The 24123-nt window shown below is 49.6% G+C and overlaps 1 protein-coding gene across 1 annotated transcript in view; it reads right to left on the bottom strand.

Annotated features, from left to right (window-relative positions):
- LOC144110270 (uncharacterized) overlaps positions 1 to 20098 on the bottom strand; it is a 492558-nt gene extending 472460 nt beyond the window's left edge. Inside the window, exon 1 of the mRNA XM_077643113.1 lies at positions 19978 to 20098. The gene's annotated coding sequence lies outside the window, so the exon portion shown is untranslated. The remainder of the gene's footprint in view (positions 1 to 19977) is intronic.
- Positions 20099 to 24123: the final 4025 nt, after the last annotated feature.

Here is a 24123-nt window from a genome sequence, read left to right as displayed (position 1 = left end):
TACGTAACCCTCCTTCGCTTTTAAAGTACCCTGAGTGACGGAACATTAGCCTGGCTCGAAGCCACTTGTTTCCCTCTCTTCCGTAGGCCTCCTCTCTCGCTTTCACATACATCGATTACCGCTACGTAACACTCGTTCACATTCCTTCGCGCGATATTGCCGACTGTTTCCTCCTCTCTGCTCGCATTCTCCTTCGCTTTTCATGTATCCTGAGTGGCGGAACGTAAAGATCGGTCGCTGCCACTTGTTCGCCTCTCTCTTCCGCAGGCCTCCTCTCTCGCTTTCCCCGTACCGCGATTGCCTCAACGTAACACTAGTTCACATTCGTTCCGCGATAATCTTGAAGAATGTTTCCTCCCCTCTGCTCTCATTCTCCTTCGCTTTTCAAGTACCCTGAGTGACGGAACGTAAATCTGGCTCGCTGCCTCTTGTTCGCCTCTCTCTTCCGCAGGCCTCCTCTCTCGCTTTCCACGTACAGTGATTGCCGCTACGTAACACTCGTTCACAATCATTCGCGCGATAATCTTGCCGACTGTTTCCTCCTCTCTGCTCGCATTCTCCTTCGCTTTTCAGGTACCCAGAGTGACGGAACGTAAGGCTAGCTCACTGCCATTTGTTTGCCTCTCTCTTCCGCAGGCCTTCTCTCTCGCTTTCCACATACCGCGATTGCCGCTACGTAACAGTCTTTCACATTCATTCGCGCTATAATGCCGACTGTTTTCTCCTCTCTGCTCGTATACTCCTTCGTTTTTCAAGTACCCTGAGTGACGGAACGTAAGGCTGGCTCGCTGCCACTTGTTCGCCTCTCTCTTCCGCAGGCTTCCTCTCTCGCTTTCCACATACCTCGATTGCCCCTACGTAAAACTCGTTCACATTAGTTCGCGCGATAATATTCCTAACTGTTTCCTCCTCTTTGCTCGCATTCACTTTCGCTTTTCAAGTACCCTGAGTGACGGAATGTAAGGCTGGCTCGCTGCCACTTGTTCGCCTCTCCCTTCCGCAGGCCTCCTCTCTCGCTTTCCACATACATCTATTGCCGCTACGTAACACTCGTTCACACTCGGTCGCGCCATAATCGTGCCGACTGTTTGCTTTCCTCTGCTCGCATTCTCCTTCGCTTTCCAAGTACCCTGAGTGACGGAACGTAAGGATGGCTCGCTGACACTTGTTCGGCTTTCTCTTCCGCAGTCCTCCTCTCTCGCTTTTCCCGTGCCGCAATTGCCGCAACGTAACACTCGTTCACATTCGTTCTCGCGATAATCTTGAAGACAGTTTCCTCCTCTCTGCTCGCATTCTCCTTCGCTTTTCAAGTACCCTGAGTGAAGGAACGTAAATCTGGCTCGCTGCCACTTGTTCGCCTCTCTCTTCCGCAGGCCTCCTCTTTCGCTTTCCACGTACCGCGATTGCCGCTGCGTAACACTCGTTCACATTCGTTCGCGCGCTAATCTTGTCGACTGTTTCCTCATCTGTGCTCGTATTCTCCTTCGCTTTTCAAGTGCCTTGAGTGACGGAACGTAAGGCTGGCTCGCTGCCATTTGTTCGCCTCTCTCTTCCGCAAGCCTTCTCTCGCTTTCCACATACCGCAATTGCCGCTACGTATTACTCGTTCACATTCGTTCGCGCGATAATAGTGCCGACTGTTTCCTCCCCTTTGCTCGCATTCTCCTTCGCTTTTCTAGTACCCTGAGTGACGTAACGTAAGGTTGGGCACGCTGGCGCTTGTTCATCCCTTTTGCGCAGGCCACTCTCGCTTTCCAAATACCGCGATTGCCGCTACGTTACACTCGTTCACATTCGTTCGCGCGCTAATCTCCCAGACTGTTTCCTCCTCTCTGCTCGCATTCTCCTTCACTTTTCAAGTACCCTGAGTGACGGAACGTAAGCCTTGCTCAATGCCACTTGTTCGTCTCTCTCTTCCGCAGGCCTCCTCTCGCTTTCCACGTACCGCGATTGCCGCTACGTTACACTCGTTCACTTTCGCTCGCGCGCTAATCTCCCGACTGTTTCCTCCTCTCTGCTCGCATTCTCCTGCGCTTTTCAAGTCCCCTGAGTGACAGAACGTTAGCCTGGCTCGCTGCCACTTGTTCGCGTCTCTTTTCAGCGGGCCTCCTCTCTCGCTTTCCACATACCGCGATTGCCGCTACGGTATGCTCCCATCACATTCGTTCGCGCGATAATCTTGCCGACTGTTTCCTCCTCTCTGCTCGCATTCTCCTTCACTTTTCAAGTACCCTGAGTGACGGAACGTAAGCCTTGCTCAATGCCACTTGTTCGCCTCTCTCTTCCGCAGGCCTCCTGTCTCGCTTTCCACGTACCGCGATTGCCGCTACGTTACACTCGTTCACTTTCGCTCGCGCGCTAATCTCCCGACTGTTTCCTCCTCTCTGCTCACATTCTCCTGCGCTTTTCAAGTCCCCTGAGTGACGGAACGTTAGCCTGGCTCGCTGCCACTTGTTCGCGTCTCTTTTCAGCGGGCCTCCTCTCTCGCTTTCCACATACCGCGATTGCCGCTACGGTATGCTCCCATCACATTCGTTCGCGCGCTAATCTTGCCGACTGTTTCCTCCTCTCTGCTCGCATTTTCCTTCACTTTTCAAGTACCCTGAGTAGCGGAACGTAAGCCTAGCTCAATGCCACTTGTTTGCCTCTCTCTTCCGCAGGCCTCCTGTCTCGCTTTCCACATACCGCGATTACCGCTATGTTACACTCGTTCACATTCGTTCGCGCGCTAATCTCCCAGAGTGTTTCCTCCACTCTGCTCGCATTCTCCTTCGCTTTTCAAGTACCCTGAATGACGGAACGTAAGGCCGGCTCGCTGTCAGTTGTGCGCCTCTCTCTTCCGCAGGCCTCCTCTCTCGCTTTCCACATACCCCGATTGCCGCTACGTCACACTCGCTCAGATTTGTTCGCGCGCTAATCTTGCCGACTGTTTCCTCCTCTCTGCTCGCATTCTCCTTCGCTTTTCAAGTACCCTGAGTGACGGAACGTACGCTTGTGCTCGCTGCCGCTTGTTCACCTCTGTATTCGGCAGGCCTCTTCTCTCGCTTTCCACACACCGCGATTGCCGCTACATTACACTCGTTCACATTCGTTCGCGCGCTAATCTCCCGACTGTTTCTTCCTCTCTGCTCGCATTCTCCATTGCTTTTCAAGTACCCTGAGTGATGCAACGTTAGCCTGGCTCGCTGCTACTTGTTCGCCTCTCTCTTCCGCAGGCCTCCTCTCCCGCTATCCGCATACCGCGATTGCCGCTACGTAACACTCCCATCACAGTTGTTCGCGCGCTAATCTTGCCAACAGCTGCCTCCTCTCTGCTCGCATTCTCCTTCGCTTTTCAGGTGCCCTGAGTGACGGAACGTAAGGTTGGGCTCGGTGCCGCTTGTTCACCTCTCTTCCGCAGGCCTCCTCTTTCGCTTTCCACATACCGCGATTGCCGCTACGTAACACTCGTTCACATTCGTTCGAGCGATAATCTTTCCGACTGTTTCCTCCTCTCTGCTCGCATTCACCTTCGTCTTTCAAGTACCCTGAGTGACGGAACGTAAGGCTGGCTCGCTGCCACTTGTTCGCCTTTCTCTTCCGCTGGCCTCCTTTGTCGCTTTCCAAATAGAGCGATTGCCGCAATGTAACACTCGTTCACATTCGTGCGCGCGCTAATCTTGTCGACCATTTCCTCCTCTCTGCTCGCTTTCTTTTTCGCTTTTCAAGTACCCTGAGTGATGGAACGTAAGGTTGGGTTCGCTGCCGCTTGTTCACCTCTCTCTTCCGCAGGCCTCCTCTCTCGCTTTCCACATACCGCGATTGCCGCTACGTAACACTCGCATTCTTTCGTGCGCAAATCCTGACGACTGTTTCCTCCTCCCTCCTCGCATTCTCATTCGCTTTTCAAGTACCCTGAGTGACGGAACGTAAGGTTGGGCTCGCTGCCCCTTGTTCAACTCTCTCTTCCGCAAGCCTTCTCTCTCGCTTTCCACATACCGCGATTGCCTCTACGTAACACTACTTCACATTCGTTCGCGCGCTAATCTTGCCAACAGCTGCCTCCTCTCTGCTCGAAATCTCCTTCGCTTTTCAAGTACCCTGAGTGACGGAACGTAAATCTAGCTCGCTAGCACTTGTTCGCCTCTCTATTCCGCAGGCCTGCTCTCTCGCTTTCCACGTACCCCCATTGCCGCTACGTAACAATCGTTCACATTCGTTCGCGCGATAATATTGCCGACTGTTTCCTCCTCTCTGCTCGCATTCTCCCACGCTTTTCAAGTACCCTGAGTGACGGAGCGTAAGGGTGGCTCGCTGCCACTTGTTCGCCTCTCTCTTCCGCAAGCCTCCTCACTCGCTTTCCACATACATCGATTTCCTCTACGTAAAACTCGTTCACATTAGTTCGCGCAAAAATATTCCCTACTGTTTCCTCCTCTCTGCTCGTATACTCCTTCGTTTTTCAAGTACCCTGAGTGACAGAACGTAAGGCTGGCTCGCTGCCACTTGTTCGCCTCTCTCTTCCGCTGGCCTCCTCTCTCGCTTTCCACATACCTCGATTGCCCCTACGTAAAACTCGTTCACATTAGTTCGCGCAATAATATTCCCTACTGTTTCCTCCTCTCTGCTCGCATTCATTTTCGCTTTTCAAGTATCCTGAGTGACGGAACGTAAGGCTGGCTCGCTGCTACTTGTTCACTTCTCTCTTCCACAGGCCTCCTCTCTCGCTTTCCACATACCGCGATTGCCGCTACATAACACTCGTTCACAATCGTTCGCGCGATGATATTGTCGACTGTTTCCTACTGTCTGCTCGCATTCTCCGCTTTTCAAGTACCCTGAGTGACGGAACGCAAGGCTGGCTCGCTGCCATTTGTTAGCCTCTCTCTTCCGCAGGCCTTCTCTCTCGCTTTCCGCACACCGCGATTGCCGCAACGTAACAGTCTTTCACATTCCTTCGCGCGATAATCTTGCCGACTGTTTCCTCCTCTCTGCTCACATTCACCTTCGCTTTTCAAGTACCCTGAGTGACGGAATGTAAGGCTGGCTCACTGCCACTTGTTCGCCTCTCTCTTCCGCAGGCCTCCTCTCTCGCTTTTCACATACCGCGGTTGCCGCTACGTAATATTCGTTCACATTCGTTGGCGCGATAATCTTGCCGACTGTTTCCTGCTCTCTGCTCGCATTCTCCTTCGCTTTTCAAGTACCATGAGTGACGGAAAGTAAGCCTGGCTCGCTGCCACTTGTTGGTTTCTCTGTTTCGCAGGCCTCCTCTCTTGCTTTCCACATACCGCGATTGCCGCTACGTAATACTCATTCACATTCGTTCGCGCGATAATCTTGGACTGCTTCCTCCTCTCTGCTCGCATTCACCTTCGCATTTCAAGTCCCCTGAGTGAAGGAACGTAAGGCTGGATCGCTGCAATTTCTTCGCCTTTCTCTTCCGCAGGCCTCCTCTGTCGCTTTCCACATACCGCGATTGCCGCTACGTAACTCTCGTTGACATTCGTTCGCGCACTAATCTTGCAGACTTTCCTCCTCTCTGCTCGAATTCTCCTTCGCTTTTCAGGTACCCTGAGTGACGGAACGTAAGGCTGGCTCGCTGTCGCTAGTTCATCTCTCTTCCGCAGGCCTTCTATATCACTTTCCACATAATGCGACTGCGCCTACGTAACTCTCGTTCGCATTCGCCGCGCGTTATTCTTGCCGACTGTTTTCTCCTCTGCTCGAGTTCTCTTTCGCTTTTCAAATACCCCGATTCACGCTGCGCTGTCCGTCCTTCACCTTTCTCTTACGCAGGCCTTCTCTCTCGCTTTCCACATACCGCAATTGCCGTTATGTAACTCTCGTTGGCATTGGCTCGCTCGCTAATCTTGCATTGGCTGTTTACTCCTCTCTGCTCGAGTGCTTCGCTTTTCCAATACCTGATTCACGCTGCGCAAGGCTGACAGGGTAGCGTACATGACAGGCGACGGCTGTGCAGACGGCTGCTTTCGTGGGTATTTATGGCTTGCGTGTAAGCGGCTACTTTAAAAGTAATTTTCTTTAAACCAATTGACTGCACTACAAATTAAAAAAATACAAACATTCCACTAGACACCTTGGTTTCGGTGACTGTTGGCTTCCTTAATATGATTGCCAAACGAGCCCCTGATTTCATTTGCCTTGTCTGCTAATAGCTTATCGGGGGTCTCAGTTCTGGCAGTCTTGATGCCATAGGTAGCATAGAGGGCTCTCGCACAGTTTCCGCCCTCGCCGTTAGATGACGTTCTATGTCACACTCGCGGTATTACAGGGTGTGCTACGTCCACCTCTATGGACGAGGGTGGCGCTGGTGAACTCTCTCAAGGTTGGCTTACACGCAAAACATAAATACCCACGAAAGCAGCCGACAGGACAGCCGTCGCCGTAGCACAGTTGGTTCAGCACCGGACGCGATATTCGGAGGTAGTGGGTTCGGATCCCAACGGCGGCATGGTTGTTTTTTCGGCTGCTTTATAAGTGATTTCATTTAAACCAATTCACTGGCATTACAAATTTTAAAAAATACAAACATTCCCCTATACACCTTGGTTTCGGTGACTGTTAGCTTCCTTAATATATTTGCCAAACGAGCCCCTCATTTCATTTGCCTTGTCTGCTAATAGCTTAACGGGGGTCTCGGTTCTGGCAGTTTTGATGCCATAGGTAGCATAAGAGGGCTCTCGCAGTTTCCGCCCTCGCCGTTAGAAGACGTTCGACGTCACACTCGCGGTATTACAGGACGTGCTACCTCCACCGCTATGGACGAGGGTGGCGCTGGTGAATGCTCTCAAGGTTCGCTTACACGCAAAAAATAAATACCCACGAAAGCAGCCGACTGGACAGCCGTTGCCGTAGCTCAGTTGGTAGAGCACCGGACGCGATATCGGGAGATCGTGGGTTCCGATCCCAACGGCGGCATGGTTGTTTTTTCGGCTGCTTTATAACTAATTTTCTTTAACCCAATTGATTGGCACTACAAATTAAAAAAATACAAACATTCTCCTATACACCTTGGTTTCGGCGACTGTTGGCTTCCTTAATATGTTTGTCAAACGAGCCCCTCATTTCATTTGCCTTGTCTGCTAACATATATACATATATATATATATATATATATATATATATATATATATATATATATATGTGTGTGTGTGTGTGTGTGTGTGTGTGTGTATATATACCTCTTGAGGCGACACCTTTCCCTCAACCCCAGCGGAGCACATCTGGTGGAGCGAGCGGCGACTGCAGCGGCGTCGACGGCGGCGCGATCTGTTGGATCGCGGCTGCGGCGTTGTTAGGCAACAGCGGCTCAAGGTCAGGCCACGCGCATGCGGCTGAAGTGCGCAACGAGCCGAAATGGCTCGCTGGCTGTAGTAGTAAAGCTTTCGCTTTAAAAATAAAGATCTCACTAACCTGTCCGTGTACTGTTGCTGCCGGCTTTTATGTACGGAGGTGCGCCCCTCTGTCACGCCGGTCATAGGCTTTTTGGGTGCACCCCTAACGTCCCTGATATTGAAATAAAGGTATTTGTATTTGTATAAGTGATGGCCACCCTAAAACTCGCCAGTGGGTAGTGAGCGGAAGTTTCAGGCAGCGAATTCCAGAGTTCAATGGCCATGGGAAAGAAGCTATGTTTGAACACCTCAGTGCGCCAAAGAAAGGGTAAGGTTCAGGCTATGGGTACATCCAGTGATGGAAGGTCTGCTGAAGTTCGGATAATTTTTTAGTGAACGAAGGCGCTGAGAATGAATCAGTGAGTGTAAAAACTTCAAACATCCTATTCGGCGGCGGGGAGATGATAGTGATGTGGCACCTGAGGCTGCACAATGGTAAAAAGGAGAAAAATCTTGGCCGTAGTGGCCATTTCTTTTGCACTGATGCTAATTTTTTCATATCGCGATTTTTAAGAGGATTCCATATGATAGAGCCGTAATCAAGAATGGGGCGGATAAGTGTCATATATGTCAGCAGCTTAGTGTCCTTTGGCGCCTTGCGCAATGTGCGATGGAGGTACCGGAGACGTTTAAAGCTTTGTTATATTTGATATCAATATGTTTACAGATACATGGCCATATTACCTACAGCTGCAGCAAACGTCAGAATGAAGTAAGGGGGTAAGGGGTGTTGCAAATGGGTTGCAAGCCCCAAGGGTAGCGTTGGCCTGGCGGCCTGGGGCAAAGCTGGAAACATCCGAAGGTCCCGGCAAAGGATGAGTCGACTGGCAACAGAACAACTTGTTTATTCTGGCATCGCAAAAGAGCAGCCGGTCAGGGCGACCACGTTACTCGCAGGAAGAAATCGAAGTCTCTCGTTGGCGTCCGGGGCAGCTCTCTTTATATACCCTCGGAGTCGAGGGCAAGAAGGAGCGGCTTGGGATGAGTCGCACAAGACGGCGACGCATGAACATGTTCAGGCGTGACGGGCGCGTCCGCCAGGCCGGCGCCGGTCAGACCTCCTCGCCTCCCAGTTGGGGAGCTCCTCTCCCCGGCTGCCGCGCTTTGACAAGCGTGGGCAAAACATGCACACACACACACACGCACGCACGACGACACGTGGCACTGAAACCTGCCTGGACGCACTTGGCGGGAGGCGTTGCGGCCGCGATGAACGAAGCCGCGGCGTCCGTTGCATCCGCGCCGGCTATACCGCGCGTCGAAGGCGAGACGTAACAGACCGCCCCGCCGGGAGAAGGAGATCCCGATGGTCAGGGGACTGCATCCGCTGTCCAGAGGGATGTCGCTCGATGATGCTCGTAATCGAAACCGATCGTCCCTCGACGTTGCTTGAGCGCAGCGCACAGAGAAGGCCTCGTTCTCGGGTTCAGGATCACATAGGACACTGCAAAGTCACTTCGGGAGAGTTGCCATTTTTGTGCTCGTTCCCAGCAAGCGTTAGAACTACGCCGAAACGCAACCGCTCAGTCAGCAAGCACGAGACAACCCTCACTAAGCTCTGCCAGGCTCTTTCCCCTTTTATACTACTGCCTAGTTCCTTACAGTAGTCAAGCAGCACTCAGAACGCGTCCACAAATTGGAAAATTGCACTAGAAAGCACATAATCACTTAGAAACACTAAACAAAAGCAATATGTTAAAAATCCTGCCTCGGGAAGAAAACATCAGTAACAAACAACTTTGAGGCGGATTCCCACGTTAGGGGCTTCGACTTAAGCCATCGGCGTTACCGTTGAGACTCCCCTTTTTGTAACGCACCTCAAAGGAATATTGTTGCAAAGCGAGGCTCCAGCGCAGGAGGCGGCCATTTTTGGGAGAGATGTTCTGCAGCCATTGGAGAGGGCAGTGATCCGTCTCAATGATAAACCTCGAGCCGGCTAGGTAGCATGACAATTTCTGAACGGCCCACACGAGACACGCACACTCTTTCTCGGTGGCGCTGTACGCCTGCTCACGACAGGTCAGCTTACGACTAGCATACAGGACGGGGTGTTCCACTTCTCCATTGTCCCTTTGGCACAGTACAACGCCCATGCCTCGCTCACTAGCATCGCACTGAACAACGAACCCTTTTGTGTAGTCTGGCGATCGTAGCACAGGCTGGCTTGTTAGGGCGCTCTTTAGGGCGCTAAAAGCTCTTTCCTTTGTCTCGCTCCAGACGACTGTTTGGGGCTCTGTTTTTCTTAGAGCATCCGTCAGGAGAGCCGCGATATCGGAGTACCTGGGGATGTACCTCTGATAGTAGCCGGCGACACCTAAGAACGACCGAATATCGGTCTTCGTGCGCGGTTGCGGGAAGTCTCGCACAGCGGCCACCTTTATTTCAGAGGGGCGGCGACGACCCTGTCCAATCACGTGACCGAGGTATACAACCTCGGCCTGTGCTAATTGGCACTTGGGAGCTTTGACTGTCAAGCCCACTTCGCGCAGGCGGGTTAGCACTGCCCGCAAGTGTGCAATATGCTCAGACCAGGATGCGGAGAATATCGCTACGTCGTCTAAATACGGTAAAGCGAATTCTTCCTGTCCTCGCAACACTTTGTCCATGAGGATGAGGCTTGAAAAGCAGTATGGCGCGTTCTTCAAACCAAAACTCAAAACTTTAGGACGGAATGTTCCCATTGGTGAAATGAACGCCGCATACCTACTAGCCTCTTCTGTAAGTGGAACCTGCCAATAACCCCTGACAAGATCTAGGGTGGAAATAAACTGAGCGCTACTAACTTTCTCAAGGCGCTCCTCGATGTTAGGGATCGGATAAATTTGATCCTTAGTGATGGAATTAAGCCTGCGGTAGTCGACGCAAGGACGAGGTTCCTTGCCCGGTACCTCAACTAAAATCAAAGGGGAGGTATAATCACTCTCACCCGCCTCAATAACACCGAGCTGTAGCATTTTCTTTACCTCAGCCTCCATAATATCGCGCTGGCGGGGTGACACCCGGTACGCCTTGGATCCTACTGGCTCTGGGGAGGTAAGTTCTATATTATGAGTAAGGACAGAAGTCCTACCAGGCCTCTCAGAGAACTGACCTTGAAACTCTTGTAAGAGTTGGTGTAGTTCGGTTTTCAGCTCAGGCGACAGCGGTGCTTTAATGATTAAGTCACTAATGACCTGATCAGTGTCTTCCCTGTTCGTCACTGAGCTTAGTCCCGGAAGCTCGACCGGAAGCTCTTCGGGAACGTTTACCATCATACACACCACTGCTTCCCGTTGTCTATAGGGTTTGAGCAGATTACAGTGGTAAACTTGCTGTGCTTTCCGCTTTCCTGGCAGACTCACCACGTAGTTAACATCCGACAGTTTTTGAACAATCCGTGCTGGGCCCTCCCACTGCACGTCGAGTTTGTTTTTTAGCGATGTGCGCAATAGCATTACCTCATCGCCCTCCTCAAAACGACGGGCCCTGGCTGTCCGATCATAATAAACCTTGGCCCTCAGCTGGGCCTTTGCCATTGCTTCACCTGACAACTCCTGTGCCCTTCTTAAGCGTTCGAGGAGACTAAGAACGTACTCGACCACGACTGGGTCGTCGCCCCTGCCTTCCCACGAGTCTCGAAGCATGCGAAGCGGAGACCGCAGCGAGCGACCGTACACCAGCTCAGCTGGCGAAAACCCCGTAGCCGCATGCGGCGCGGTCCTTAATGCAAACATCACCCCAGGCAGACACAGCTCCCAATCACTTTGTTGCTCAAAACACAATGCTCTCAACACGCGCTTCATGACGGAGTGGAGCTTCTCAACGGAATTCGACTGTGGGTGGTACACTGAGCTGTGTAACAGCTTTACCCCACACCTTTCGAGAAAGGCTGTCGTCAAAGCGCTGGTAAACACTGTGCCCTGATCTGACTGGATTTCCGCAGGAAAACCAACTCGCGCAAATATGGACAGTAGTGCATTGACTATCTCAACTGAGCTGAGTTCTTTAAGAGGCACTGCTTCAGGGAACTTTGTCGCTGGGCAGATCACAGTCAAAATGTGTCTGTACCCCGTGGCTGTTACCGGCAGAGGTCCCACTGTATCAATAACGAGCCGTCTAAAAGGCTCCGTAATGATAGGTACCAACTTCAACGGCGCCCTCGATTTGTCCCCTGGTTTGCCAACCCGCTGACAGGTGTCACATGTCCTCACAAAGTGTTCTACGTCACGAAAACACCCTGGCCAATAGTACTCTTGCAAGAGACGGTCCTTAGTCTTCTTAACTCCTAGGTGTCCGGACCACGAACCGCCATGCGACAAGCGCAACAGATCCTGACGGTAGCACTGAGGCACGATCAGCTGATCGAACTCGACTCCTCTGCGGTCTAGATACTTCCGGTACAGGACCCCACCTCTTTCCACAAAACGAGCATTTTTCTTGGCGATACCTTCCTTGACATTGCAGCGCATGTTTTCTAGGCTGCCATCCTTTTTTTGCTCTGCTATCAAAGCCGACCGGCTGACTTTTAGCAACCTATTAAGTCCATCGGACGTAGGCGCGATGAGCAAATCTGCAGATAGCTCTTCTAATTTTCCCGTGTCGGGCATTTCCTCTCCAGTACCTGGTGCCTTCAGCGCTACAGGCTCAATTTTATTCAGTTCGGACGTGTTCTGAGTATCAGCTTGCTGCGCCTCCGACCCTTTCTCATTGTTCGACAACGTCGGCCCCGCAACTACCGCCTTTGCAGCGAGCTCCCGAACTCTCGATCTGGTTAAGGCCTGAACGCTAGCCTCACCAAACAAAAGCCCCTTCTCGCGCAGGAGGTGATCGGACCTGTTCGAAAATAGGTACGGGTACTGGGGGGGGGCAGCATAGATGACACTGCGGCCTCCGTCTCAATTGCTCCGAAAGGTCCTTAAATAAGCACTTTTGCTATGGGCAGACACACGCTGTGAGCTTCCACGGCTTGCTTGATCCATGCGCACTCGCCCGTGAACATATCGGGTTCTACGTAAGAGGGGTGAACTACATCCATTGTAGCTGCGGAATCACGAAGCACTCGGCACTCTTTCCCGTTCACGAGGAAGTCTCGCATGTAGGGCTCGAGAAGCTTCATGTTCTCGTCAGTGCTACATAATGACAAACACACGACTTCTCTTTTTGTTTCTGGACACTGCGCCGAAAAGTGACCCGGCTTCTGGCACGTATAACACACGCGCGCTTGCCTCCTCTCGAACCGCTTTCTGCGTTCGGCTTCGGCTGCCGCCGTCTCCTTACGTTCGGTCGGACTGCTTTCACTCGCATCCGCACTACGCGTGTCCCCCCTTGCTCTCATGGGTGTGAACTTCGGCCTCTCAGACTTGGAGCCAAATTCACCCTTTTGACCGTCCTTAGCTCCGCGAACCCGACGCGTCACAAACTCCTCGGCTAGCTCGGCGGCTTTAGCCACTGTACTAACGTCTGGCCTATCCAAGACCCAATACCGCACGTTCTCAGGTAACCGACTATAAAACTGTTCCAGCCCGAAACACTGCAGAATTTTCTCGTGGTCACCAAACGCTTTCTCTTCTTTGAGCCACTCCTGCATGTTTGACATAAGCCTGTAGGCAAACTCTGTATATGACTCATTTCTGCCTTTTTCATTTTCCCGAAACTTCCGACGGAACGCCTCCGCTGACAGCCTGTACTTTTTTAGCAGACTTGATTTCACTTGGTCGAAATCCTCTGCCTCCTCTCTCTTCAAGCGAGCTACTACGTCGGCCGCCTCGGCGGGTAACAAAGTGAGCAAGCGCTGTGGCCACGTTTCCCGAGAGAACCCCTGCTTCTCGCACGTTCGCTCAAAGTTAACCAGGAACAAACCAATGTCCTCTCCAAGCTTAAACGGCCGCATCAGGTCAGTCATTTTGAACGATACCCGTTCTCCTGCACCGTGTGCCTGACTTCCATTACGAGCGCGTTCCATCTCTACCTCGAGACGCTTCATTTCCAAAGCGTGTTGACGGTCGCGCTCTTCTTTTTCTTTTTGCTCTTTACGTTCGCGCTCCTCTTTCTCTTTTTGTTCTTTACGTTCGCGCTCCTCTTTTTGCTCTTTACGTTCGCGCTCGTCTTTCTCTTTTTGCTCCCTCTCCTCAATGGTCTCAAGGCATTCCGACAGCTCGTCATCATCAGCCTCCAACTCAAGAATAGCCCTTAGCAGTTCTGGTTTTCTGAGTTTGTCTGAGACATCCAGACCCAACTCTCTTCCAAGCTCCAGCAATTTCGGTTTGCGCAACGACTTCAAATCCATGGCTGCTCCGAATGCTGCTTTCTCTACTGGCTACTATTGTCTTGCCGCAAACTAACCCGGCAGCAACGACAACCACAATTACCAGCTCTGTTTCTGACACTAACAAAAGCCTGGCAAAACTCAGAAGAAGAAAGTCCCGCACTCACCAAACCTCGCAGCCAAGAATTCAGCGCAGTCGTTCCGCTGCAGGCAACCAGTCATCACACAGGGCTCGTTGCACTGCTCCCGGATGGTCGTTGTGCTGCTCAGCATACAGTTGACCGCATATCTTCGCTGCTGGCCTTCGTTGTCGGGATCCCACCGCTGGCAACCAGTTGTTGCAAATGGGTTGCAAGCCCCAAGGGTAGCGTTGGCCTGGCGGCCTGGGGCAAAGCTGGAAACATCCGAAGGTCCCGGCAAAGGATGAGTCGACTGGCAACAGAACAACTTGTTTATTCTGGCATCGCAAAAGAGCAGCCGGTCAGGGCGACCACGTTACTCGCAGGAAGAAATCGAAGTCTCTCGTTGGCGTAGTAGTAGTAAGTGGATGAAAGGGGAAGAGGAAAGGAAAATGCACGGGCCTGTGACTGGTGTTAAAACACCACAACCACTGCCGGCGTGCAGATAGAGAGAAGGATAGGTAGGGTTTCAGAAGAAGAAGGAAGAACGCGCGCGCAGGGGCGCGCGCGCCCTCTCGTTGGCGTCCGGGGCAGCTCTCTTTATATACCCTCGGAGTCGAGGGCAAGAAGGAGCGGCTTGGGATGAGTCGCACAAGACGGCGACGCATGAACATGTTCAGGCGTGACGGGCGCGTCCGCCAGGCCGGCGCCGGTCAGACCTCCTCGCCTCCCAGTTGGGGAGCTCCTCTCCCCGGCTGCCGCGCTTTGACAAGCGTGGGCAAAACATGCACACACACACACACGCACGCACGACGACACGTGGCACTGAAACCTGCCTGGACGCGCTTGGCGGGAGGCGTTGCGGCCGCGATGAACGAAGCCGCGGCGTCCGTTGCATCCGCGCCGGCTATACCGCGCGTCGAAGGCGAGACGTAACAGGGGCCATAAAAGCGATAACAGATAAACATGCCCAAAAAAGGGTACTTGAAAGTGATAAAAGCGGCCGATGGATCTTTCAAAGAAACAAAACCAGGATAAACGCGAGACATCATAAGACAATCGGAAACGGCTTTGGAAATGGAATAACGTGTGCCTATATATTACGTATGCCTTCCAATAAAGGAATCAGTTGTGAGTAGCACGTCGTCGTTTGCCCTTCTCTTGTGCAAGTTTTAGGTTGCGCTTTCTTATTACCAAAATAATCAACACCTATTCTTCGAAATCAGAACTGCCTCGTCCCGCAGAGAGTCTTTTCGGTTTCCGGGGACTGCTCGTCCCCCAATAGGAAGAAAAATCAGAGTGTACCGCCAAGCTTGGCGCACTGCGATGCAAGCGCAAACTGCCTTTATCGCCGGTGGCCTCAGTGTGCCCTGCACTGGACACGCGTTGTCTTGGACCTCGACGGTATAGGCTATGGCCAACAGCGTCTAGTGCCGCTGAAGCACCAGCTGGCAACCGCAGCAGCCGGGCACAGACAGGCCGTCCGCGGAGCTCGATGAGGCGCACGAAGTGCCGCGGTGCGCAGAGCGAATGACCGGTCAGCCAGCCCGGCGACGCCAATGTCACTTTCTCAGTGTAGATCGAGAGCCCAATGAAAAAAAAACAAGCTGCATCACAGTGCTTCGCCGCGGATGGCTTTTTTGTTACTGCTTCGAATATTGCTGCAAGTATCAGGTCAGAGTGTCGACTTGAGGTAATTTGTGCCTCGGCAGAGCCATGCAACCATGGATAGAGCTGTATTTTGGCGCTATACTGGCGAAATTGCATGACAAACATCCCACCATTTTCAGTAGGCGGCCGCGCACTCGACACCTGAGTAGTAGCAATGGCGAGCGAGAGGCGCTGAACTGAGCAGACTAGGCCAAGTGTCGCACAAGACACGGAAGCCACCGCCGCCCGCCACCTTTCGAACGAACACAAGGCAGTAAAATAATTAATGAAAGTGTCAGCACTTGACAGACCCTCCAGCACGAAGCAACTTCCTTCAACACGTCTCTGAACCACATATCAGGCATAGCTTTGCTAGGCTATGTACAAACGTTAGCGCAAAATAAGAGACAACCACAAGAAAGGTGGACAAGACAACGCGCTAGGCTACACCGCTCCTCCTCTGCACGCTGGAAGTCCCCTCTGATACTGACGTCGCGTCGCAGCGGGAAGGAAAATATTTGAGGTTGAGGTTTATTTTCCTTCAAAAATGAAAGGGGAACTGCGACAAAAGGCGGTAAAGCCCGACGAGGTCACAGTTCCCCAAAACAGTTTATACAGCAGTGAGCAACACAGAAATAACAAGTATTAACATAGTATGATAGTGAGCAAAATACATTGCATCAAACGACAGTATCACCGTAAAAAAAATTACTTTTCATACAAGGACAGTGCACATAAATAAAATCAAAGGTAGTGTATAAACATGGCATAAGATCACTAAAGAAAAGACACACACAAACAGCATGACACAAAAATAAGAGATGCTACGCTAAGTAAAAACTGAAATTATATTGAGTCAGTGCTGATTAGTAACCTATTGATGTCTTTTTTAAATGTGCTTTTAAGGAGGTCAAACAAGACACTAAAATGGGTTATTGAGAACGACAGGAATCTGGTAATCGAGCTTTTGTTTGTCGTAATTTGTCCTTGTTTTAGGGACAAAGTTTCTGTATTGCCGAAGGGGGTATTTGGGAGGGCGGTTTGGAGCAATGGAATACAAACGATTACGATAGATATACTATAACAGGCAAAATAAGTAAACATGGTTTGCTTTAAGTAAATTATGCTTATCGTAGAGTGGTGATGTTGGTGGGTTTTCCGGGCTACCATAGTAACCCTCTATAGCCCGCAATGCCCTCTTTTGCAAAAGCAATAAGTTATGAAAATTACTTGTTGTAATGCCCCAGACCAGTGCACAATAGGACAATTTGGAAAAAAAACAGTGCGTAGTATATGGACGCTTTTACGGAAACGGGCAAGAGATCGCTGATCCGGTAAAGACAACCAACAGTTCTACTAAGGCCAGTGAGAAATTTTGAAATATGTTTGTTCCATGATAAATGTTCATTAAACCAGACACCAAGAAACTTCTGAGTAGTTACCTGTTGCAGTTTTGTGTTGGCGTATATTAGGTTAAGTGTGTAATTAACAGAGGCATTAATAGGTCTGAAAATTATGTACCTGGTTTTTGACAAGTTTAAGGTAAACTTATTCGCCTGCATCCAAGCGTATAATTTTACCAAATAAGTGTTCACGATAGTTTCTAATTCCGGCAGAGTACGTGATGTGAAAAAAATATTTGTATCGTCAGCGTACATAACCAAATCTGGAGAATCAGGTATGTTACAGATGTCGTTTATATACAATAAAAACAAAAGGGGACCCAATATAGATTCTCGAAGTTCTTTATAGCGCTACAAAAAACAAGGACACAGGAAGAAGAACGCAGGACGGGCGCTGACTCCAACTAACATTAGTGAGGCTTCCACCCCCTGCCTTTATACACTACGAAGGACCAGAGCGCATGCGGGTGAAATATTTCTGGTAGATTAGGGAGCGCAGAGTGCATGCTATCGTCTATTTAATAATCTGTATTCGTTGTCTCACACGGAAACTGATGTGGTGCTGACGCACGTGTCGCCCCTTTGTTTGATAAAAAATGCTTCGGCCGATTCGCGTGCTAATCTATCCTTACTTCTGCTTAGAATTTTGATACGTTCAAGTCGTGGCTCACAGTTTTGGTCGTTTTCATCTTTGCACGAGCGGCAGTGGGCGGGTAGATTTTCAAACGATTCGGAAGCATTACAAAGTGAACGTTCATGTTCCCTGGCACGTTCGTTCATGTTCATGTTGACCGGCCGCTGTGCTTCACCAACTTCAGAAACTATGCTTACCAACTAGCCCCACAAAGTGTTTTGCTAAGTGAACCCAATATAGACCCCTGCGGTACCCTTTGGGTAATGCACAAACGGTTCGAAACAAAATTATGCCATTTAACTTATTGTATTCTGTTATTCAAGTAACTTTTGAGCAGGTTTAGAGCTATTCCGCGTATGCCGTAACTGTTCACTTTACTCAAAAAAATTTCATTCTCTACGCAGTCAAAAGCTTTCAGAAGGTCTAAGAACAGACCAAGAGTGTATGCTCTGGATTCAATTTTGTCAACGATCTTTTCTTTAACGGCGAGTAAAGTTTGCTCAGACGATTTAAAAAGCCATAACGAGAGGGGTTAATAATGTTATGAACGTTAAAAGCTTTTCTAAATTGCTATTAATGGCTCCTTCAAATACCTTCGATAACACTGATAACACGGTGATGGGAAAATAGTTCGTGATTTCATTTCTATTTCCTCCTTTATATATAGGACAAACACGAGCAATCTTCAATTCATCAGTGAACACACAACACATGAACATCAGATTTAAAATATACGCTAGAACCTCGCATATTAATGCAGACACATACTGCAAAGGTTGACGTGGTCATGGCCTGCTGTGACATTTTTCCAAATGTAGGCAACTACTTCTTGTTGGATCACAGGCAGCAACGAAATAGAGTTAGGTAAAGTGGTAATGAGGTTGCATACGGGAGCATTAGAGAGAGCTTGATCTAATGTAGGCTTGCCAGCTTCAAGAAGTGGTTTATGGTGTTAGCTAATTGAGCTCCGCTAGCTTGGGAATTAGATGCAGCGATTTCTGAGTTGACACTGCACTTATGTTTGTTTAATAGTTCGTTTATATCACTCCAAACTTTTTTGCGGTCATTATAAATTCTGGAGAACCGTTTTGTATAGTAATATGTTTTTGCAGACTTCAGGTCTTTATTTAGTTAATTCCTAAATTTTGTGAAGTCTCTAAAAAGGGCTGCATCGCGAGTACGTACAAAGTCATGATACGTTTTATTTTTGATACGTATCCTATTATATATCACGTACCTTATCAACCCACGGCTTTCTGGATTTTCGGAAGCTGTGTTTTATCTCGATTGCAGGAAACGCGGCATTGTAGCATTCCATGAACTTGGCAAGAAAAGCAGTATACGCCGCGTTGACTTCAGATATGCCGTATACGTTCTCCCAACACATATTCTGAATAAAAGTGATAAATATGGAAAGATTTTCATCGGAAATGACCCTAGTTACCCTCGAGGCATTTTTAGATACTGACAAAATGCGTTTTACAGGAAGAAAACAAAAAAATCGGATGTCGTCACTGATTTCAGAAGATAACAGGCCAGACTCCTTTTCTGGAGACACCATATTTGTAACACAAACGTCCAGCAGGGAAGCTGTAGCAACGCTAATTCTAGTAGGTATGTTTATAGTATTTAACCAACCATAAGATACTATAAAGCTATTATATTCACGCGTACTGTGATCATCGTGCATGAGGTTAATGTTAATGTCACCCATTGTTACAAAAGGCAACAGGGAATTGGCGAGGTTCAGGAGTAAGCTTTCAAGAAACTTGAAAAAAAATATTTGTTCCCTGCGGGAGGCCTGTATACAACTACAATGACACTGGTCTGTGATACTGCTAAGCACTCAACATTGGAATTTGTTACAGAAATTTCGTCTAACACACACTGTGGATAACAACCCTTCACATACATGGCAAGGCCGCCAGCTCTCATATTCGAACGAAGGAGGCCATGATACTGGAAATTTTTGAACGGAAGATGATCACCATGTGTTGTAAGCCATGTTTCGGTAAACAAAAGCACATAAAACGGTCGGTTTATTGACCCAAGAAACATGTCTAGACAGTCGCGTTTGTTATTCACACTGCGGACGTTAATATGCATAGCAGAGAACATTTCTGTGAGAGGAGTAAACATATTTAAGATCAGTTTTCCTAACAATGCATTTAGCTCTAGCATAGCCACTAATAGCCATAGAGATGAATTTTGCTACGAACATAAATTGAATTTAGTTATAGTCGTTACGCTATAGCGGACTGCCATGAGGCTACGCGGATGTTAGGGCCGGTCGGTAGCCCCGTGCGGCCTCCCCAGAAAGCTGTCTGTATGCGAGCGCACGGAGGGTTCTAAAGTTCCGTTTCAGCCCATGCAGCGACGGCTCCCACTGTGAACGTGAAACCGCGCCTTCTGAAGCGAGGAAGTTCCGGTAGCGTCCCACGCACGACGCCACTATAACCCGCACGCAGTACGAACTCCAAATGCTTTCAACAAAACGCGGCTCTGCCCTGAAAACGGAAAGGCGACTCACCGCACGAAGGAAGCGTCCGTGAAAACAACGAAGAGCAGCGCACCGTCCCCGATGCGTGATCGCTGGCGACTCGTCGCGGCAGCTGTCCGCCGTCGCGAGAGAGTGTTTGCCGCACGCTCTGTCGTGGTGCTGCTGTTACTACTACTATAGTGTACTAGAATTAGGAGTAGTGGGGCGCGTGAAGCTCCACGCCAGCGGAGCGCGTGAAGCAGGCGGCGCCGAAATCTCGGGCCGCCGCGCGGCGGCGCTGCTGCGCCTTTCACCGCCCGATGTAAAGGGTTCAGCCGTATCCATCCATCCATCCTTGGCAGCCCCCTCGCACTCCGGAGCTCGCTGCGATAGGCGCCGGCTTGTTACACGGGGAGCGTGCTCTGCCTTGGAGTGTATTTTCAGTGTGTCATGCTCTGTTATGTTGTTTAACATAGGTGTGACTTTCTCCAGGGAACAGGTAGGGGCCATCCACTGACCGTACGAGAAACGGAACACTTTGCGCGGCAATCTTAGCACGTGCACTCGTACGCGCGCTGGTTTCAACAAGATCGTCGTGGGCAAGCGTTTTTCCTCCGTACGTTAATTCATGTGCGTGTTGATTTCATCTATGCTGCGCTGTGCAGCCCATGATATTACGAGATGAGCAAACCTCGGCGGAGGAACTATTGTTTTGCTCCTGGATGTAGGACCGGCTACAGTGGAGTGAAGGATGCTCCGAAGTTGTCATTATTCGGGGTTCCTGAAGACGAAGCAAGGCGCCGCACATGGCAGCGCAACTTGCACCGTGCGGACAAGCCCCTGGAAATGACAGATGCCGTGTGCGAGCTGCATTTTGAAGAGAAGTACATATTAAGAGAATATGTGCATATCATCAACGGCAAGGAGGTGCGCATACCACGTGGCAAGCCATCTCTTTCGCCAGATGCAGAACCAACAATTCTGCCCAACCTTCCCGCGTATCTGTCCAAAAAGCCCTCGCGCGAGAGGCCAGCAAGGAAAAGAACGTCTTCGCAAGTTCCCAGCGACCCGTCAGCCAAGAGGCAGTGCACACAAGAGGATATATCACCGATTATTACGTCCCAGAATGACGAAGCAGCGGAGTTATGTGAGCCTAGCGAGAATTATGCGTTTCAGCTGAGCGAAGTCCCTAAACCATCTGAGCTCTGGGCACTGCACAAGTTTTGGAACTACGATGGTGTTGCTTTCGTCCACGGCTCCCTCAATTGTGAAACACACGCTATCAGCATAGAGAAATCTGTGTTCATGAACTATGGGGAAAGCCCAAGTACAGTGCTTTGCCGCACGTTTGTTCGCAAGACACTGATTTCCGAAAAGGTTTTAAGCTCACTGAGCGAAGGGGAGCAAGTGCTACAAGATGCAGATTCTTTGCAAATTTGTAAAGGCGTGGGTAGACCAGAAGAGTTCGTCGGTGTGCCGCTCACAGAAAGACTCAAGCAGCAGATATCGGATGCAGATGGCCTTTTTGTGAGCACCAAATGCAACGGAACTGTAAATGACAAAGGTGAGCCCTTGCATCAATGCACATTTTTTACTGGTCTAGCCAAATTCTTAATGAGCAACAGAGTTTTACTGATGCATATGTTAAACAATTAGTTAATGAGGTTGAAAATCAATATGGTTTATCTGTCTGTTCATATAAACACACAGGTATCCCAATGTCAAGCAGTTATCGCTGTATCTAGAAAAGCCTATTTTTGAAAATTCTGGTTCACCTTCGCTGAAGCAGCCTTTACAGTTCATTGATTAGATCTTACTGCATGTGCGGCATATCGCACTATTGCAGCTGCATGCCATTAAAATACAATAGAAGGATCAACATAAAAAAACAATTGATAGCGTTGTTGCCAAGCAATGCGTAGAAATATATTTTTCTTTTGAAACTCTCTACAGGCTCAACATGCATTCCATGCAAGTACCTGCGGAAGGCCCTATTGACACGAAAAAGCCATTTGAAGCGGAGGGTACAAAAGTGCACAGCTGCCACAAAGACCACAAAATTTCGACTTTTGAGCCAGAAAAATCGCCGCATTTCAATCAAGCTCCTTGGTATAACAGCACGCCTGGAGGAAATGAGGGCCAAGAATGCAGTGATTGAAGAAGATGTGCTTGAAAAAAGCATCAGTTGCCTTCCACGAAAACAGCAGGCTAGTGTGCGGCAGTGTTTTCAAGCAACAAAAAGGTCAAGCAGGAGGGGTATGCGCTACAACCAGGAATGGATCCTAGAGTGCATTCTGATGAAGCTCAAAAGTCCCCGTTTGTACGAACACATACGAAAGCTTGAGATCCATGTGCTACCAAGCAAGACTACTATAAAAAAATATATGAGGTCATACCGGTCATCGTTAGGCTTTAGCGCGACGACAATGGATATTCTAAAAAAGAAGACATCGAGCATGTCAAATTTCCAAAGACATGGGGGTCTGACGAGGTAAAGCTGTCTGAGCACTTCAGCATAACCTCGTCAGGAGAAGTTCAAGGCTTCGTCGACCTTGGTACTTTTACGAAACCACAGGATAAACACCAACCGTGCGATCATGGTATGGTAATTATGTTTGTGCCCCTTGTAGGAAAATGGAGCCAAATCGTCGGTGTCTTTGCGACAAAAGGAAATGTAAAGGGCGACATTTTATTGAAGATGATGATCGAAGCCGTGATTATTGTTGAGAACGCCGGACTTTTCGTAGATTACATAACATGCGATGGGGCGGCCTGGAACCGAAAAATGTGGAGGCTTGCAGGGGCTGGCGCATCAGCAAAGAGTGTTACGTGCAAAGTGGATCATCCCGTTGACAGAGAGAGGAAGTTGCATTTCGTTTCGGACTTCCCTCATCTGATTAAGTGCTTACGAAATGGACTCCAGAGGGCTGACTTTACCACCCCTGAAGGAAAGGTAATTCGGCACACTTGAAACTACGTATCGCTGTTTGTAATTGAGGAAAGCTGCAATCTTGTTTTTGCATTTCTCTAGGTTTCAATGTGGCCTGTTCGAGAAGCATTCCGACGCGACTGCAGCGTGCGGACACTGAAAGTCATGCCTGGACTCACTGAAGCGCATACAGATCCCAACTGTTTTGAGAAAATGAGGGTTTCGTACGCCTTCCAACTTTTCGGGACAAACGTCCTGAGAGGAATGGCATTTTACAAGAAAGATATTGAAAGGAAATGCGGCTCCATCGAAGCTACGCAAGAATTCTTCACGTAAGATATACTATCCATGAATTACTGATTTGTCAGTCGGCATTAGCCTTGCATACAACGTTTGATTTGTGTTTCTTTTTGTCTTCTTTTCAGGAAGATAGACAAATTGATAACGGCCATGACGTCAAGGTTTCCCGCCGAAGCACTCAGGCCAGCATCTCCAACAGCTGCCATTCTTGTGGACTTTCTGGACTATCTTGACAAGTGGGAAGCTGGCACCTCTGGAAAACAAGGATTTCTAAGCGATTCCACAGCGACTGGACTTAGAGTTACCCTTGCTAGCACGCTATCATTGCTGCAGTACTTGACAGAGACGCTTCGATTTAAGTACCTAATGACTTCGCGTTTGAGCACAGACCCTGTGGAGCACTTGTTCGGAATAATCCGGCAGTCCAGTGGATGCAATTCCCATCCTTCTCCAGAGCAGTTCCTCATCACTGTGAACGGCCTATCATTTTATAACCTTGCTCGAAGCGTTGACGGGGCCAACGCCACTCCAGAAGCGATAAGTGCCCTCCTGAACGTAAGTGACAAGGACAAAACTATAACCCCAAAGACAGTCGATGAGCTTCTTGCCCAAGGTAAACTAGACCAGGCTGAGACTTCTCTCGTTAAGGTGCCACCTGCAAATGACCAACACTTGCCATTAGTGGTCGAAAAGAGTGACTCAAGACTTATTTATTATATGGCAGGGTACGTGGCCAGAAAATGTGTCTTGAAACTTAACTGTGCGTCTTGCAAAGACATTCTTCTCGTGGAACCAAATGAGGCAGCAGTGCACCATCTCCCATCCGAGTATACAAAACATTGTGACTGGGGTGGACTTTTATACCCCTCGAAAAATTTGTACTGCTTCGTCGCTGAATTGGAAAATTTATTTACAGAATGCTTCAGCACCGGAGATTGCACGCCAACAGCATCTCCGACGTGATATCG

The sequence above is a fragment of the Amblyomma americanum genome, chromosome 11, assembly GCF_052857255.1.
Source record: "Amblyomma americanum isolate KBUSLIRL-KWMA chromosome 11, ASM5285725v1, whole genome shotgun sequence".
Lineage (NCBI taxonomy): Eukaryota > Metazoa > Arthropoda > Arachnida > Ixodida > Ixodidae > Amblyomma > Amblyomma americanum.
The sequence above is the reverse complement of the archived record's forward strand: the minus strand, read 5'-3'. Positions and strand labels throughout refer to the sequence as shown.